The 19,598-nt window shown below is 41.6% G+C and overlaps 2 pseudogenes; both read left to right on the top strand.

Annotated features, from left to right (window-relative positions):
- The first annotated feature begins 10,911 nt into the window (after nt 1–10,911).
- LOC147438089 (oxygen-evolving enhancer protein 3-1, chloroplastic-like) lies at nt 10,912–11,262 on the top strand (annotated as a pseudogene).
- An 81-nt stretch (nt 11,263–11,343) lies between these two features.
- Nucleotides 11,344–12,034, top strand: LOC147438088 (uncharacterized; annotated as a pseudogene).
- The last annotated feature ends 7,564 nt before the right edge of the window (nt 12,035–19,598 follow it).

Raw genomic sequence — 19,598 nt, 5'->3', positions numbered from 1 at the left:
TAGCAGCAAGAGGCCAAAACATTAATAGTTTTGCCAGGAGACCACCTCTTTAGTGCTATGAATGTGGTGGACCACATCGAGTAGCTGAGTGCCCCATTAGAATGCAAAAGAATGCTGCACTAATGCAAACAAGTCAAGGGAGTGCATTGGCAATGCCAATACTCACTTGTAATCGTTGTGGCATAGATCATTTGATCGCACAGTGTCCTAACAATCCAAACGCACCGAAAATCACACCATTGAACTTAATACAGATTGTTGATGGGACACCACCAACTATAAACATAGCACCAGTGAATGCACTCACATGGTCGATGCTCCAAAAGCAAAATTACATCCTCGAAGAGAGAGATGCTACATCCATTGGCCGAGCGAGAAAGAAGAAAACACGAAGAAAGAAATCCCTTAATGCTTCTAGCTCAAAATCTAGTTCAAAGACTAACATAGGGATAGGAGAGGATCCCGTGTATATGAATGACCCTGAGGATGATTCAGATTTGATAGAGACCACGGAAACCAAAACTGTTACTACAAAGGAAAAAGCCAGTGAGGAGGATCACGAGAGGGAATTACGACGAACACCGAAAGAGTATTCAAAGTTAAACCACCCAGTTGCGAACCCCCAAGATAAGCCACGAGAGACAAAAAATGAGGATTGCAAGAGAAAGATTGGAACCTATCCAAACCCAACAATGGAAATTGAACGAGTTCAACAACTGAGGGGTTTGGTGGAAGAAACTCAACGAACATTAGAACCTGAACCCAAACATATCCAGATGTCGGACACAGTGTTTCCCACACAAGTTCAACCTCACAAGAACTACAGGCCGTTAGCTATACCTAGTATCATTCGGGAAGAGGGTGAGGGTAGGACATCTGAAAGTGGACGCACACCTTTCCTACTAGAGAGAATGTTTGGTGAGGGAATGCCCGACCCCCTTGAGGAAGTGGAGATTCCATCTTCACCATTCTCTTGTCAGGTTCCTACGTCCCACAAGATGCCATTAAATGTTGCCAAATTGATGGATTTCATGTCTTTAGAAGTTAGAACCACCATCATGTCCAAACTATATAAATACCCCGAGCTAGTCTCAACTCTTCGAGCCTTCCTCAATGGAGAATTACAGGCCGGATTACCATAGTTTGCACATATGAACAAACCTGACTCGGTAATGAATGATGAGGAACATTTAGCACCACCATCTGACCTAGTGGGACATTAATCTGTAATTGAAGTACCCGTTAACAAGTTGGGGCAATACTTTGAAGGTGATGAATCTAATTCTACTCTACCAATCACTACTAAAGGATTAACTGTAAAGGGGGTCCTTGACGGTGGTGCGGGAGTCAGCATGGTGACAAAGAGTTGTTGGGAGTCTATGGGGCGACCTCACCTTGAAGCCACAAGTGTAGTGGTAAAAATGGCTAATGGATCTATTGTTACGCCTATTGGAATGCTAAAGGATCTCAGAATCAAGGTCTTGGGACACAAGGTAAGGCAGACTTTCATTGTTATGGATTTTTCCAAGCATCCTATGTCATTTGAGATGATCTTAGGGCGTCCATTCATGAGGGAAGAAAAAATGGTGCATGACTGGTCCAAAAACCACGTCTACTTACAGTTCCAAGACTTTGTCATTCGAGTTGATCTTTTAAGTGGTCGAACGCATCCTCTAGGAAATAAATTCATCATTGATAATTGATCAGACACAACAATTCACTCAGCTCCATTACAATATTGTTACACGTGTAACGAAGACACGGATATTGGGGAGAACTCTCCTTATATGGATATCCTACCCGGAATGGCTGAGTCAGACAATGTCGATTGGGTACACCTAGTGGCAACTATAGATACATGGGGAGCTAGAGGAACAACTTGGGTAACACCAAATGGGGAAGAGATATCACACATTGCACCAGTAAACATGTTAGGTGTAGCACATGTAACATCCGATGATAAGAAAGAGGCACACCTATCTGAGAGTGAAACCGATGATTCCTCAAAGGCTTCAAGCCAATACACATCAGAAACGGAATCTCAGGGAGAAATGGATTCAGAACATGAAGAAACATCGAGTGAACCAAGTATAGAAACTGAACACTCAAGGCCTAGTACGACCATCTATGGTAATTTATATGAGAGTGAAGAAGATACAAGCGAAGACCTATCAGGCGAGTCGAGTTCAAACATTTACCAAAATCAAAACCTTAACAAGAAACAAAGGTCATATAAGAGACGACGATATCGAGCAAATGTGAGAGCTAGGATAAACAAGGAAAGATCTACTGCAGAATGGCTTAGCTATCTAGGGGCATGTGATGCTCATCGAAAGCTAGTAGACAATTGGGGTGAACATCTCCAGAGTGTCATGTGGTGCAGCCCGCGACCCATTAACCTCGCTCAATTGGAGGTTACAGAGCCGAAATTGAGTCGAACTATAAGAAGACGTCAAAATCGAGAGTTAGCACAACAAGAAAAGGAGGCAGAACTAAAAGAAAGGTCTCCGTCAGGACAAGAGCCTGCTGACTTACTTACGGCTCCTGAGCATTTTAAATCTTATACCACGGGGGAGCGAAAGGTTGTGTATGCCAAAGCCCAACGAATACCTACCAATGGAAGCAGTGGAGTCTTTGATGGTCCAGCGGTAGTTAAAGAGATAGAACTAGTAGAACCAGGTGAGGAGTCTAAACCAGTCTTTATTGCTCAAGACCTTACCGAAACTGAAGAGGCTGTACTTAAGGAGCTCCTCAAGGAATACAAGGATATCTTTGCTTGGACATATCATGACATGAAGGGTGTTCCACCTTCTGTGGTGCAACATACAATTCCCATGATCAACATTGCTAAATCCGTCCAGCAATGACCCTATCCAATGAATCCTAAGTACGCCAAAATTGTACAAGAGGAGATTGAAAAACTTATCCAATGTGGATTCATATACCCTATTGAGCACTCAAAATGGGTTTCTCCAATAGTCATTGTGCCAAAAAAGAATGGGAAACTAAGAGTGTGCGTGGACCTCAAGAAAGTTAATGCAGCTTCTAGGAGAGATCATTATCCCTTGCCATATTCAGAACATGTGCTTGAAAGAGTTGCGGGCAAGGAAGCTTATAGCTTTTTAGATGGGTACTCTGGTTACAATCAAATCACAATTGCATTAGAGGACCAAGCTAAAACTGCTTTTATCACAGAGTTTGGAGTGTTTGCATTTCGTGCTATGGCTTTTGGCTTAACAAATGCCCCTGCTACATTCCAACGATTAATAAACACTGCGTTTAAAGAATTTCTAAGGGAGTTTTGTGAAGCTTTCCTAGACGACCTTTGTGTTTATTCTTCTTGGGAGAAGCATTTGTTATATCTACGAAAAATATTTGAAAGGTGCAGATTTTATCGCATCTCATTGAACCCTTTCAAATGCCAATTTTGGGTTAAGCATGGAGTCATTCTATGGCATATAGTGTCCAAGAACGGGATATCCACAGATGAGAGTAAGATTAAAGCCATTGCCGATTTGCCACCACCTACTAACTATAAAGGAGTTCAAAGATTTATGGGCTATGTTGGTTATTATCGAAGGTTTATTTTAAACTTTTCCGAGATAGCGCGTCCATTGTACAAGCTTCTTATCGAGTTTCACTGGACGGAAGAATGTCATCAATCTTATGAGTTATTAAAGAAGGCCCTAACAAGTGCTCCAATCCTGCGAACACCTGATTGGAATGTACCTTTTCATGTGCATATTGATGCATCAAATTTTGCTATTGGGTGTGTTCTAACTCAACCAGGAGAACATAAATTGGACTACCCTATTAGCTTTGCAAGTCGCCAATTAAATGATGCCGAGATGAACTACACTACTACAGAGCGCGAAGGTCTAGCTATGATTTACCCCATAAAGAAATTTCGCTATTACCTTCTTGCTACCAAGTTTGTGTTTTATGTTGATCATCAAGCATTGCTATATTTGGTAAACAAGACGTGTTCCACAGGTCGAATTACACGATGGTTGTTAATTCTTCTTGAGTTTGACTTCACCTTGTAAGGCCTAGGAGGAAACATCTCATGGCGGATCATTTATCTCGTATCCCTAATGGCGAAGCTCCTACGGGGGTTGATGATGAATTGCCTAATACTCCTTTGTTCATTGTTGAGACAATGCCTGAATGGAGTGAAAAGATTGTTAACTTCTTAGTTAATGGTTTTCCACCCAAAGAGCTGCGAAAAGATATAGCTCGAAAATTAATCAAGGAATGCGAACCCTATTGCTTACTGGCGGGAACTCTCTATAAGAGAGGAAAAGATGATGTTCTTAGACGTTGTGCCCGCGAGCATGAGTATTTATATATTCTACAAGAGGCACACATGGGCGTAGCTGGTGGTCACTTTTCAGGAAAGTTGACTGCCCGAAAGATTTTACAGTCAGGCTATTGGTGGCCCACTCTGTTTAAGGATGCATCACTTTTTGCAAAGGGATGTGATGAATGCCAACGCTTCAAGAAGCCACAAAGAAGTGATAGGATGCCTCTACATCCCATCAAGGTAACCCAACCATTTGAAAAGTGGGGCTTAGACTTTGTAGGACCGATTAGTCCGGTTGCACGAAACACGCAATCACGATATATCATTGGGGCTACCGACTATGTAACCAAATGGGCTGAAGCAAAAGCAACACGAAAGGTGGATGCAAAAACAACAGCTAAGTTCCTCTTTGAGAACATTATCACACATTTTGGATGCCCCTTTGAACTTGTGAGTGACAATGGAGCTCATTTTATAAATGAAGTAATAAAAGAACTCACATCAAACTTCATGATATCTCACCACAAGTCTACACCCTATTATCCCCAAACAAATGTCCAAGCTGAGAGTACCAACAAAACTCTCATCTCCATTTTGACAAAGACAGTTGAGGCTCATCACACTGATTGGGACCTAAAGCTTACATCATCTTTATGGGCTTATCGTACTACGTATAAAGTTCCTATTAATTGCACACCGTTTAAGATGGTGTATGGCCAAGAAGCAGTTATGCCATGGGAGTTTGTCATTCCTAGTCTTCGAGTAGCTTCTCAAGAAGGTTGGGATGGTAACCCCTTAGTGGAGCGATTATATATCCTGGAAAGGCTAGATGAAGAGAGGCAAATAGCTGTGCGAAATGCTCTAGTGGAGAAGGATAGGAGAAAGAAGTGGTTTGATATCCATTTAAAGGATAAAGACATCAAGGTTGGTGATAAATTTCTTATGTATGGGGTACGTAATGAAAAGAAGAAATTGAAATACGCTAGTAAGGGACCATATCGAGTGTGTGAAATTACCCCGCAAGGTACCATTCGTGTGGAGACTCTAGATGGAGTTGAAACCATTGGATTCTTTAATGGGAGTAAATGCAAAAGATATTATGATCCTCTAAGCGAGGAAGAGTTGCAAGCCATCCATCAAAAGAAGGCTGCCAAGGAACAAGCAGAGCTTTAAAAAATCCAAGCAAGAGTTGAGGCTCGAGAACGACAACAACGTCTTAGACGCCAACGAGAGGCTAATCTAGGAATCATGCAAGCATTTTTCGAGGACACAGATGACGACTCATTAGAATCTGAGCCACCCCTACGATACCCAATTGAGCTAAATAGCCCCGATGGAAAAGTACTATACAATGCCTTATTAGATACGGGAGCTAAACACAATTTGTTATCCTATGGAGTTTGGTGTCAATTAGGGAAACCGACCCTATCCCCGAGTACGATGCAAGTCAAGGGCATTAATAAAAAGAAAACTGCTATTCTTGGAGTCCTTTAGCCCCTGTTTTCTATGACAATAAAAGCATAGTGCAGAGGTTTCTAGTCATGCCCGCGGGAGCTATGGAAAGCAACGTAAACCTGGGACGCACGTGGATGTTGGCAACCAAATGCACTATTGATTGGGATACTGGTAGTGTCACGACGCGACCACCGACTCTTACCCCTATCATTCAAGCAAAGTCACCTACGTTGCAAACTCTAGCAAAGTTGAAGGATAGCCAACATTCACAAGCCAAGGTGGTTAACTCGTCTTTGCCGGCTACCCATGAACCTAGCACTTCAACACTTGTAGTTGCAACAAGCAATAATATTGCAAGTACTCAACCTGCACGACCTAAGAGTACATATCAATGGGTCCCCAAGGCCTTACTTCCAACTACCTCAACCCTCCCATCCATTCCAAGAAAAAACTCCCCTGGAAAACCAAGAGCGCGCTCTAGGAGAGTCAAGACCAAATCACGATGGATTCCAAAACGACTATTAGAAGCCCAAGGCTACTATGATGGAAATGAGCAAATCTGGGTACCTAAACGTAAAATGTGTCCTTCCCTATTGACAACAAACCCAAATGAGTCAAACAGTGTAACGCTAAAGCCAATGGCAGACCTTGGGAAGGGAAAGATCACAGAATGCTACACACCTAGTCCAGAGCTAGTTTGGGCTCCAAGGCAAAACCAATTTATTCCACCTATCTCAGGAAGGGGGGAGTTCCATGAAGCTTCTAGCTCCTCATGTAATACATCCATAGAAGTAAAAGCTTCTACACAACCTCCACCTACAATAGTGGACCTCCATGAAGCTACAAAGGAATCCACACCTTCCAGTGTTCAAGAATCACCTGATGAACCACTTCAAGTTCGATCCTGGGAGAGTACCTTATCACCCTTGCAACTCGACGAGGCACCTAAGGTAATAGAAAACTACTGGCAAAAATCTTCACCTATAACAACTTGGAACAACTGGTTTCAAAGGGTGACGACATCATTTCAAATGATATGATCTACCCAAGGAAGGGGGGAGTGTTTGTGGACATCCATTATTCACTTGCTTCCCTCTCAACCTTTCTCCCTGACCTCTTAATCTCCAATCTTAGGGAATGTATATATAAAGCCTTATACTCACAAAACAAGATAAAAAAGTAAAAGAGCAAGAGCCATAACACAAAATCATAAAAACAAATTATGCACAAGAACACGACCCTTGTAATATTTGCACTCTAACCATCATCTATTTGCGTGTACAGATATGGCTAGTACGCTAGAGTCATCCACTCCTGCCTTGGGTGAGAGAGGTACCCTCGTTACTTTTCACAAATATTTCACATGGTCTTTCCAGTGCTTGCATGTGAATGGGATTTGATAGGTACGCTAGCATGTGAGAGAAATTTTGAGGAGTTAGAATGGCTGATACGTCTCTTGACCACGTCTGATCCATACTTAGTAGAGAGCGTTTCTCCCATTGCACAAGCCTACCCTTTTGACCAAGATGACTATAGGCGTCTAGTGACCTTCTTAGTAAACATGGGCACCTATGATGAAGAAGAAAATTTACAGGACTACACGGATGGCACATATGGTCTCATGGATGATGACTTTGTTTATCTCGACGACGAGGATAGGGGTTTAGCCTTAGGGTTTCCCCCCAACCTCTACAATATCCTATTCCCTTGACTCTCTAGGGGAGTGCAAATAATTAGGTTAGGGTTCCTTATGTTTTTTGTTGTGTTCAATAAGTGTTGGTACCTTTTCCCACTAATGTGCCACCTGGAGGTATTCCTTTTGTTTCCTAGTGTGCATAGGAGCATGTTGCTATTGATAGGATTTGGACCTTCATGAAATCTTTATCTCGACTCACTCTTCAAATCAAGTGCGACCATCGACACAAACAGGTGTTTCTTGTCCATTAGCATTGCCCCTTATCTTTTTTGCATGTATGATTGTCTGCTTTGATTGTGATTGGTAGGATAATATCCATCACATTTTCTTAGTAACAAACATTTAATTCAATGTAATTTTTTGTCATAATCACTTGTCTAGGTTTAAAAATCAACCAGTCCGACTAAGCTAGTTTGACCAAGTTAGGTGTTAGAGATCTTCTCTTAATACCATGGGGAATGCCTTCCTAATAATCAATGGTTACTTAGGTTCTTAATCCGATTTAGGCAGCATTGTGTGAAATGTACTAGGGCTTTCTAGTGGGCTTGACCCTATTGACCTTTAGCTTAAGTATTATAAAGGGAGTTTACTAGTGTGATGAGCCTGGGGAGGTGTATCAGAGTTATATGACCCCCCAAAGCTACAAAATTAAAATGATGAAAACAAACAACACAAAAAAATATCAAAGTGCCACAATGTAAAATTTTAAGCTAGAAGGGAAATCTCAGCTTGATTTGGTACTTCACTCACATGTATTGCCTATGGTACTAGAGCCCTAGAGGTTCCCAGTATGGGCGCTTTTTCTTGAAAAGCAAAAAACCCAAGGCATACAAAATAAGCACACAGATCAAATTGAATCACTGTGAAAACACTTTGGGGGGTCAAAGAAAAGGTAATCAGTCACGCAATGATTTCATGAGAAATTCCTTTTATCGTAGCTTAACTACAAGGTCGTCTAGGTATAGCCTCTAGTCAGCCCTCGAACATGAAATACTTGGCTCTCACGATTAAACAACTTAATTAACCAGAGAAAATTAACAAGCTTACATTAATAGTCAATCTCTAGTGCCTTTCGACCGTTAAATTAGCGACCCCAGACTTGTTTAATTTTTTACCTTTACATCTGTTTATGCATTTGATTACATTGCAATTTAATGCTTATTGCTGACAAATTGTATAAAATTCTGTTACCAATCAATTGTCTACCTAAAATTGCATATGCTTTTTAATCGCTTATGAAAATGCAATTATTGTGCAATGTTGTTTGATTTTGCAGTGACTAATGAAGGCTAAGGACATTCATCTCAAATGCTCTTCCACCTCGACCAACGAGCTTCAACTCAATAGCTTCCGAGGACGGAATCTACATCAGGAAGGGGGGCATGTTAACCCTCACGGCTCACGGACACCCTATCACCTACGAGACGGATGTTGTAACCTACGGTGGACATTGTATTATTTATTTGGTAGAGTCAGGTACCGGGCTTGTCGGTCCAATAGAAAAAGGGTAAGAGTGATCGCCGATGAGAGACGCACTCTAACTGGGACATTCAAGGGATTAGTTGGCTAAGCATGGGCGCCCAAGTGTGAATGGGGTGAGCTCATATAAAAGCCAACTAAACCTAAAATTCACTCATTCTCTCATTTGTGCAATAGAAGAGTGCTCTTGCTCCATCTCCATCTCCATCTTCTTCTTCTTCACCTCCTTGTGTGTGTGTGTGTATGTGTGTGAGAGAGAGAGAGAGATAGAGAGAGAGAGAGAGAGAGAGTGCGATCGAGCATTGCGGCGGCACGACGGCGGTGAAGCAGTTGAGCGCGACGTAGTGGCGTCTCTTTCTTCTTCGCGGCGAGGAATCCTCCACGGCAGGAGCATAGAGCGGTGAGTGACACACCATTGCCCTCTTTTGAGCTTACTAGTTAAGCTAGTTGTGTGCTTGGAGCCATCTGTGGCTCGCACACAGTGTTAGGCAAGTCCCTTGCTTTGACAGTGCGGCAAGGAGCGCACATCGTCTGCGACCAACTACTGGGAATAGTGGGGAGGGAGGGAGGGGCCTAGGCAACCTTGGAAGAGGTGCGACATGATCGTGCCTGCATCGAATGCAAGAGAGAGCTCCTTTTGCCTGTATCACGTGCCACAAACAGCCTCACTTCACTCCCAACTCTTGCAGGCCTTATCTGCAATCGTCGCAAGGGGAACAAAATGAAGGGGGGGGGGGGAGAAGAGAGAGAGAGAGAGAGAGAGAGAGAGAGAGAGAGAGAGATTCCATGCGTGCTTTGAAAGGAAGGAGAGAGAGACAGAATCGTCTGAGACTCCTATCTGCCTGCTCCCTACCTGGCTCATGTCCACGTGTCTTCTTCTCCCTTTGTCCACTTGACTGGCTCCCCGCTATCTCCATGAAGCCTTCCCCTTTTCCATTTGGTGGCATTTGCTTAGACACCCATCAATAAACCACTTTCAAAATTGACCACACATACGACATACTTGAATACCCATACTAATAGAGATCAGTTATGGCTGTTGTATTCGCAAATATACTTGCTCTTCCATTCAATGTTCGGGAAAGATGTGTGTTAGCTTAATATCATGCCGTTTTCAATTTCAAAAAGTCCGGTTAAGGGCAAGGGGAAAAGGAGAAATTCCGCCTCAAAATAGAGAAAAATAGTGTAAAAATCCAAGAAAAAACCTAATTTTCTAAAATCTCCTCTTGAAAAAATTAAGGAAAGAAATTTTGTGTGTTTGGAAAAATGATTTTTCCCAAACACTGCAAGTTCTATTGAATAGAGATCAATTGTACAGGCTCATTTGGTGTTTACCTTAAACTTGGTAGGCCTCGTGACTTTGACACTTGTTCCCTAGGCACTAGTAAGGCCTCTGTCAGACGCAGGCGCCAGACAGGGCCCAAAAATCCCTGCTTGGGCGCTTTGGCTGTCACACACAACGGAGGTTGTCTCCTTTCGAACGTTTACATCAGCAAATCAGTCGGTTCCACTTCCGCTTCTCCAGGCACGCGCAAGAATTTGTTGCCTATCTTCACAGGTCACGCCCTTTTTGCTCTTCATGTCCGCTACTGGACGAAGATGACCGAGGGGTCTAGGCCGGGTGGCATTCATTACAACGGACACACACAGTAGCCAATACCTTTTTGCGATGTCAATTTCACACACATACGGACGAACGTATGTGACACGGGCCTAACTGAGTTCCAATTTCCAAAAGCCCGGGCCCGAACTTCCCAGTTCATTACAGAGTGAATGGATGGGGTGCTACTCATTTCCAATTTCCAAGGAAAGGAAGAGAGAAAGACTGAGCTGGAGTCTGAGAGGCTAGAGCTAGAGCCAGGACTCAGGAGTAAATTGCTGAATGCCCATTCCTTGGGCGAATCTATAGAGAGAGAGAGAGAGAGAGACAGAGAGAGAAGAAGAAGAAGAAGAAGAAGACGACGAGCGATTGCAACAGCCTAAGAGGGGGGGAGATGGCAAGCACAACAGTAGCCATGGCTGGCATTGTGTCGCCCACCACTCCTGCCTTGAACTCCACCGCCAAGGTCTCCACCTCTGTGGCGCCCTCCTTCAAGCCCGCTATGCTACCCATCCGCGCCAACAGCTCTTCCCAACCCGCCTGTCAGTGCTCCCGCTGTGCCCTCCTCTTTCTTCTCGCAATCGCCACCCCTGCTGCCATCTTGCTAAGGAGGCTCTCACTGCTAAGGTGGAAGGTCCCCCTCCTCCCTTTGGTAGCCTGCCTGGTACCGATAATGCCAATCAAGCCCGAGACACGGTCCTTCCATTGAAGGAGATTCCAACCACCTGACAGGGCACAATGCCTGACGAGCTGGGAAGCATTAGTTCTCTAGAATCGTTGGATGTCACCCGTAACAACTTGTCTGGTCCGATGCCAGAATTCTTATCTGCATGGTTCAATCTGAAAAGCCTTGTGCTCTCCTTAAATACTTTCAATGGCAGTCTTCCTAATCTGTTGGTGAAGCTCGTCAATCTTCAAGTCGCTAAATTTGACTCGGAACCACTTCACGGGTGGGATACCCTCATCTCTGGGGAAGATCTTGGCCTTGCAAGTTCTGGATCTGAGAGGGCAAAAGCTTTCTGGGCCCACTCTGGTCGAGCTTGCCGGTTTGCCGAACTTGCAAGTTCTTGCTCTTGCTGGTAACTCTCTCACAGGTTCTGTCCCTTCAGCTCTCAGCAGCCTTTCTACAGGCCAGGTTTTTTATTTCCAGAGCAACAGACTGATTGGCACCATTCCCTCTAGCTTGGGTATGCTACAAAAGCTGATGGTTCTCTCCTTATCAGACAACCACTTGTATGGCGGCATTCCCTCAGATATTGGTAATTGCTCCCACTTAATGGTTTTTGAGGCCAAAAACAATGGGCTAAATGGATCAATACCAACAGAGATGGGCATGTTGGTGAAGCTACAGAAGTTGGACATAGGCATGAACAACCTTGCAGGTTATATACCCCCACAATTATTCAATTGTACAGCCTTGTTAAAATTGGACCTTGATTCCAACCACCTCACAGGGCACACACGCTCACAATGGGAGGCCAGCACCTTGCAAGCGAAGTGATGCATGACTTGTGGTCGTGCTTGTGATGGCCATAGCAATCCAGGGATGGGCCAAGATGAATGACTACCATTTGCGCCGCATAAAAATGCCAGACTAAGCTCATTAGGATCAGGTTGGGTTGGCACTCGAAACGGATGAGGATGGCGGCATGATGCATGAAGATGTATGCGCTTGCCACCCCTTATCTAAAATTGGAATCTCTAAGCAAATCAATGGTTTTTATTTTTTGAAGCCATTAGGAATACATATCAATTAGGTGGTACTAGCTGCAAGATAATCGAAAAAATCTCTAGAATCTTTGAAAATGCTCTCCCAGGTGAGTACCAAGGTCCTTGGAGATGTCCTGCTGGTGTTAAGCAAAAGAGAATGAAAGCAAAGGTGGAGACTGATCGTAGGTGTTGGGAAGGAGAATACGTCACCATTGAGCATAGGGCGAGTAGTGAGGCTAGGCGCGACAGGCTCAGAGAGCCCGGTAGGTATAGCGCAGGATGAACGTTTTTTTTTTTATAACAAACAAAGCGCCTTCACAGTCTAGGAGCTTCGATGCAGTGGTTAGCCAGTATGATTTGTTTACGAGAATTCCAGAGTTCGATTCGCATGCTAGTTTTGCTTGGAAGGTGTGCTTCAAAGGTGAGGCAAAGAACTATTATATAACTGGTTTTAGGAAAGGGGGCATAGGTCAGGTACAATATAATGGTTAAGATAATCATATGAGCATGTTTAGCTCTCCTCAGGTTACAAATTCTATAGTCTCGATTTGTCACATGGTCATATGGCTTGACCGGGTGGGCCATCTTTAGCTATCGATTTTTACCTTCAGTTCTTCTACCTATGCATATGGCTTGATCGGGTCTCTTGAGCTATCCATTCTTATCAAATGTGTAGTTGTGCCTCTTTTTACGATAAAAGCGTTAAAGTTTTTAAAATTGTTAGTTTTTTTTCCATGTAGTTACAAATTCTATAGTCTCAATTTGTCACATGGTCATATGGCTTGATCGGGTGTGCCATCTTGAGCTATCGATTTTTACCTTCAGTTCTTTTACCTATGCATATGGCTTGACTGGGTCTCTTGAGCTATCCATTCTTACCAAATGTGTAGTTGTGCCTCTTTTAATGATAAAAAGCATTAAAGTTTTTAAGACTGTTAGTTTTTTTCCATGTAGTTACAAATTCTATAGTCTCAATTTGTCACATGGTCATATGGCTTGACCGGGTGTGCCATCTTGAGCTATCGTTTTTTACCTTCAGTTCTTCTACCTATGCATAAGGCTTGACCGGTCTCTTGAGCTATCCATTCTTACTGAACGTGTAGTTGTGCCTCTTTTTACGATAAAAAGCGTTAAAGTTTTTAAAACTGTTAGTTTTTTTTTCATATAGTTACAAATTCTATAGTCTCAATTTCCCACATAGTCATATGGCTTGAGTGGGTGTGTTATCTTGAGCTATAGTTTCTTGCCAAGACACGTCTAGCATACCTTGGGTCTATGTATCACACATATAATTACAAATGTAGTCTCAACTTGTCACATGGTCATATGACTTGACCGGGTGTGCCATCTTGAGCTATCGATTTTCACCTTCAGTTCTTTTAGCTTTCAAAGTGAAATATGGTATATCAATGTGTCACATTAGGTTAATGCAAGAGCTTTGATGTGATAGTTTGAAATAGAATCGAATATATATATATATATATATATATATATATATATATATATATATATATATATAGTTTGACTTGAATGCTTCTTTTTTTTAATAGGATATCTATATAGTCATTATGGCAGAGGGTAAGAAGAAGATATTTCTTCAGTCTCTAAGGTTAACTCTCTCCAAGGTGATTAGTGAATTGTCAAAGAAGCAGTTAAAAAGTATCGTGCAAAATGAGACGCTCATGGCCAAATTGCTTGAAAAAGCAATTGTAAGTGCGGTCTTCAAGCAATTGTAAGTGTGGGCTTATCCTGGATTCATCTAGGTATACTTTTATGTTTTCATTTTGTGTTTGTGTTGTACATGATCGCTTATCGATGTGGACATGGTCTTTTGGTAATCGTGTGATTAGACTATGTGATTGAAGGTTTCTTATGTACTATGATATGCAGGTCATAATACCACTTTGAAGTTAGATTACTTTGACTCTGTTGAAAATGTGTTTGATTTTAATGTGTAAGATAATTCTTAAATCCCACATGGGAGCCCAAGATGAGGTGAAAAGTTTTTTTGGAAAAAGAAATTATGTGATGAAAATCCCATGTGGGAGCCCAAGAAAAGGGTGTACTTATTTTTTTTGAGAAAGAGGTCTCCTTACAAACGAGGCTCTGACGAAATTTTTAAAATTTATATTTTATGTATAACCTCAAAATTAAATACAAATGATGCTTTTTAAAGTGCATTTTGCTTAAGCATAGACGTGCATTCATATCACATATAATTGTTTTTGTTCAAAAAGATTAATCTTTTAACGAGTTGTTTTGTAATGTGTTTTGATTTGATGAGTGAATTTTTTCATGGTTGTTTAAGAGTATGCATTATTTGTTATTTAGAGAGCAATCCATTTCATATGTGTGTCTTAAATCTTATGTGGGAAGCTTACTAAGTAGGTGGCTAGTATCATATGTTTTGAGATTGAGATTTGTATCAGTTTACAAGGCAAAATGTTATTCGTTTTTTGACAAATTACATTGAAACAATTGGTTTATTTTAATTTAGTATTCATTATATTTGTTGTTTTTCATGGTTTTTCCTCTTAACATCTATTGCAAATGAAAACACAATACAATGTACACTTCTGTTCATTTGCAGTTCAACATGTATTTTTGCAAAAGCATGTGCTTCTAAAATTGTTATGTTACTAGTATACATAAAATAGTGAGTCATTACATTCCGTACGAAATCCGTATGAGGGGGGATGGCTCATTACGAGAACGTCCGTATCTTGTGCGTTTGTAGGGAGGTAGGTTAGCATGTAAGATACCGTGCATAGGGGGGTTTCTCTAATTTTGATGCACGCAGGTGATATCCCCCCATTACTAATAGTGAATCCCCCGGGCCAAGCCCCCACTTTCCACCCCCACACTCACACTTCCTTGTGTGTCCTAATTACTACCATAATGGTTGTTCAACATAAAAATTCCTTGATTAGATTCCGAATCACAATGTTCGTTAAGACAACCCTTCAACCAATATTGCAAACGGCACCAAGACAGTATTCTAGTAAAAATTCTACTCAAACTTATTCATTAAAATTCCAATGTTCTGGAGATTCAACATCCCCCCTCCAGCGAGAGTTTATTCCTCCCATTGTCGCTTAGCTACCCATACAACTAGGTATGTCCACCGCATAGAAAGCACGACATGGACACTCCCACTGAATAGAAAGCAAGACGTGGATTCCCACCGCATAGAAAGCAAGTCGTGGATTCAAGAGCCCTTAACGAGGAACTCTGCCCCCTGTGATCAGTAGGGGGGTCATGACTGATTCAACATTGGAAATAGAATGAACATGTCGAGCTAAATTTCTCCTAGCAGACATTCTTTCCTATTGCAAACAGCATACCCATCAATCATTTCTTTCCTACTTTAAACTTTAATGTACAAATGAATTCAATGCCGAGGTTTCCGTCGGATTTCTCCAACATGTTTGGGGATATGTTCATTCCTAGCTAAACGTGTGCAATGATAAATTAAACAACTTGAATGAAATTATGACCTATCTCTTCCATTTCTTCGTCAATGGCCCGTGAGATGGCCGGTGTTTGTTCATCCATGGGAGCTTTTTCCTTTCCGTTTACACTGCTCGTTCCCGCCTCGCGGGGTCGTGGGCACCACCGAAGCGAGTTTTCTTAACCGGGGCCATTTTACTCACTACTTTAAATGATAAACTTGAAGAAAAAAACTAAAGTCCGAGAGCATCATAACAAACCAATTGGCAGATTAAAATCATTAAAGAATCCTCCTTATGCAAGAGATTAGATTTTTCTTTCGAGACCTAGCAATTTTATGGGTAATTCTTTACTTGTCCTATGTTCCTCTAAAGTTAATCACTTGGCTTAGATGATTAAGAAATTCAGAATTTTACTAATTGAATTACAAGAGAGATGAAGTAGGCAAACTCAATCAGTTTCCTAGTGCAATTTGAAGATGTCGAATTACCGCAGGCATGTGTGATAGAAAATTCTCTTCTTAATGGCCTAATGACGATTTAATTTTCAGCCTTAATCACATCTTAATGTGGGAGAAGATCGAGTCTAATTTAATTACAATACTATTGAATGGTAAAAGAATGAATTTCATCAAATCTTCACTATTATCGGTTGTTGACAGTTTATTAACTATGTTGCCTAGAGAGAGAATCTATCTTAATCATGTATTAATCATTGATTAAGAATGATGAATGGCTGCATAAATTAGCTAATTGAATGATGATTATGTAATGGAGTATAGCTATGTAAACTTAAAGAGCAGCTATTTGGAATTATAGCTAAAAGTAGGCATAGTAGACGAAGAATTTGGGAGAATAATGATGAGAATTAAGAAGAGCCGGAATTAAACCATAATTACCTTGATTAGGGGTTGAGAATCCTCTGATTTTTCTGATCCAATAAATCCTCAAGATGAGAATTTCGGCAGCACCTCCCTCCTTGTTCCTCCTTCAAAAATTGTGTGTGTGCCGGCAGCACCTCCCCAAGGTGTGTGTAGGTGCGTGTGTGTGTATTGGGTGTGTGTGTGTGAGAGAGCATGTATATGTGTGTGTGTGTGTGTGTGTGTGTGTGTGTGTGTGTGTGTGTGTGTGTGTGTGTGTGTGTGTGTGTGTGTGTGTGTGTGTGTGTGTCTCTGTGTGTGTGTGTGTGTGTGTGTGTGTGAGCACACCTTTAAATAGGCCTCCTCAAGCTAAAAATCGAACCTGCTTGCTATTTGCATCTGGGAGCTACTCCAATTAAGCATGGCAAGTCCAGTTGCCTGTCCAACAAGTGTCTAGTTGGCTTGGTTAACTGGCTCTCACACTTAGTTGCAAGCGTGGAAACTCTCCCAAGACTCCCATAAGGACAAAAGGTGCCCCCTAGCTGCTAAAGCTGACCTGGAGTGGCTTGGAACCTGCTCCCACACAGCCTCGGGCCCTCGGTGCCTCCCCGGACAATTTTGGGAAAAATTGATTTTAGGCTAAAACGGGTCATACGAGTCGGAATTTGATGCCGAAAATTGCTATAACAAGCCCTAACTAAGGCGTACTGGTCCAAGTACCTGCCATATTTAGCAGTCCCCGGGGTTCGAAAATGCATTTTTACAAATTTGGGGTACGGGTGCAGTTTTTCGAGACGGTCAAAACTGGATGGGTCGGGTGACCAAAAATTTACTATTTTTGGATTTTTTTTATAAAATTTATTTTAATTCACATTTCGAAGCTTTAAAATATTTTAAACATCATGGCACTGACAGAATTTGAACAACTGCTAACAATAGTAACTTTTTTCATTATGTTCATTTCAAGGTACAATGGTGCTCTTTTTGATCGGGGTCAGAGACCTTACACATGGCAGGTCATTTGCATTCATCACCAGATAGTTCATGTTTGGTCTCCTTGGATCTCCTCTTGGATAAAGGAAATTGGAGATGCCATGTCCTCTTTCTCCACAATTTCAGCACTCTAGCACTGGCCTAGGTGTAGGATGTTGCTCCATTGGGCATTGAAGTGGCCCTCTTGGTCCTACACCTTGTGCAAAATGAATGGACAAATTGTTAATTGACTTGTTGAGCCTATCGATTACCTCCGATGTGACTTTTGGGACTTCACAATGGTTGGACTTTGTCTGGTCTCCCTTGTTGGGTTGTCTTCATTACTACCACAATCATGTACACACTTCATTTTATGAAACTTTTGAGTATCTCTTTGCTCATCTTCAGTAAAGTTTGTTGGTTTGCCTACTATCACCTTAGTTTTTATAGTTGGAAATAGTTCAGCAATGAGCCTTTCCTTTTTCAAACACTCAGCCCCATCCCTAGGGTTAGGAGGGCTTCTTAACCAAAGACTCCATAGGTGCAAAAAATACTTTTTATATGCATAATAATCATCAAATGACTTTTGTTTCAGGACAACAATTTCTTGTCACAGTTTTTGGGTGCTTGTGGGATGAAAGTAGTGGTTTGAGAACCTTTGCACAACTTGCTAAAAATTACCTATAATCTCCTCAGAGGCAGGGACTAAAACCAAGTGCATGCATCTTTTCTAAGGACTACTTCAAACATACCCAATCTCTCTTGATCTGTCACTTGATGATTGATATGCAATGCCATGCAAAAGTTTGCAAGAACAACTCAACATCCTCACCAATCTCTCCAAAGAAAAGAGGATATCCTAACATTTGTTGTTGACCCTCCATTTGCAAACAAACTAATTTACAACAAGGAGAAATGCAAGAGATTCACAACCAATCACCAGCAAATGATGAAGTCAAGAAATACCACTCTAAGTTCTCATCTGGGCTATCCAAGACTCAATAAGTTCACGATTTGTTTGATCAAAATAGAATGGCACCCTATTGATTAGCCTTAAAAAAGGTTGAAATTCCTAAAAACTCAATTGATAGATGTACACCTCTAGAGCCTCTTCTTCATGGTCCTACTAATAGGTTGCAACATCCCAAGTGATAGATTGGACTTGCTTGACAATTCCCAAAGCACACACAATTTGAATGAAAAAATGATTCTCTTGTTTGTTGAAAGCAGTGAGAGAGTAACAATTGATTAGCAACTCATTGTCTTCAATCTCAACCCACTCCGAGTGTGGCAACCTTCTCCAATGTCATACAACACGTCTTCTTCAAGCCCAATAAAATTTGCAAGGTTAAATGGTCCATCTTCAGCTATAGGAATCCTAAATAAAAACTCCTTTGGATTAGCCAAAGACAGTCTTACAGAGTATTGATCAACAATGTGTCAATGAAGGTAGCAAAAGATGAGAGTCATAAAAAATAGCTATGTTCTCTACACCCTCTCCATAGAAAGATCTATATGGCTCACTATCTCGCTTGTTAATAGTAAAAGGAAGACGATTAGTGAACCAAAGATGAGGGAGAAACCTCTCCAAATGTGAGCCGATGAAGTGTGAAGTTTGGTCGTGGCTCCCCTCTAGAGTCTTTCCCAATGTTAAAGAATACATGACAAACACCAAAACACACCCTTTTGACTAAGCATATGGTACACACAAGTTGAATGAAAGCACGGTCCTCTCTAGAACCAATTGGGTGGAATCCACAAGCAAAAGACTTCCGTCCACTCTTACCACCTTTTTGTTGTGAGGGAGTCTCCCTTTCACTTGCCTCTGCAAGTCTTTGGATAACGCAGCTAACCTTTTAAGAATTGAACCTTCACTGCACACACATGCCTTGCAAAATCGATTCCTTTTCAGATTTTATTTTATTTTGAAAAGCACACACTATATTGCAAGGCTGAAATATGTTTTACAATAGAATGAAAACATGCACATCAAACGAAGTGTAATAGTCAATAAGAGTCAAAATAGTAGGTTGTGGAGATGCAAGAGTTTTTGTGACCATTTTTGCACCAAACA

This window comes from Adiantum capillus-veneris, chromosome 17, assembly GCF_014529385.1.
Source record: "Adiantum capillus-veneris isolate H3 chromosome 17, ASM1452938v2, whole genome shotgun sequence".
NCBI lineage: Eukaryota > Viridiplantae > Streptophyta > Polypodiopsida > Polypodiales > Pteridaceae > Adiantum > Adiantum capillus-veneris.
This window is presented reverse-complemented; position numbering and strand designations above follow the sequence as displayed.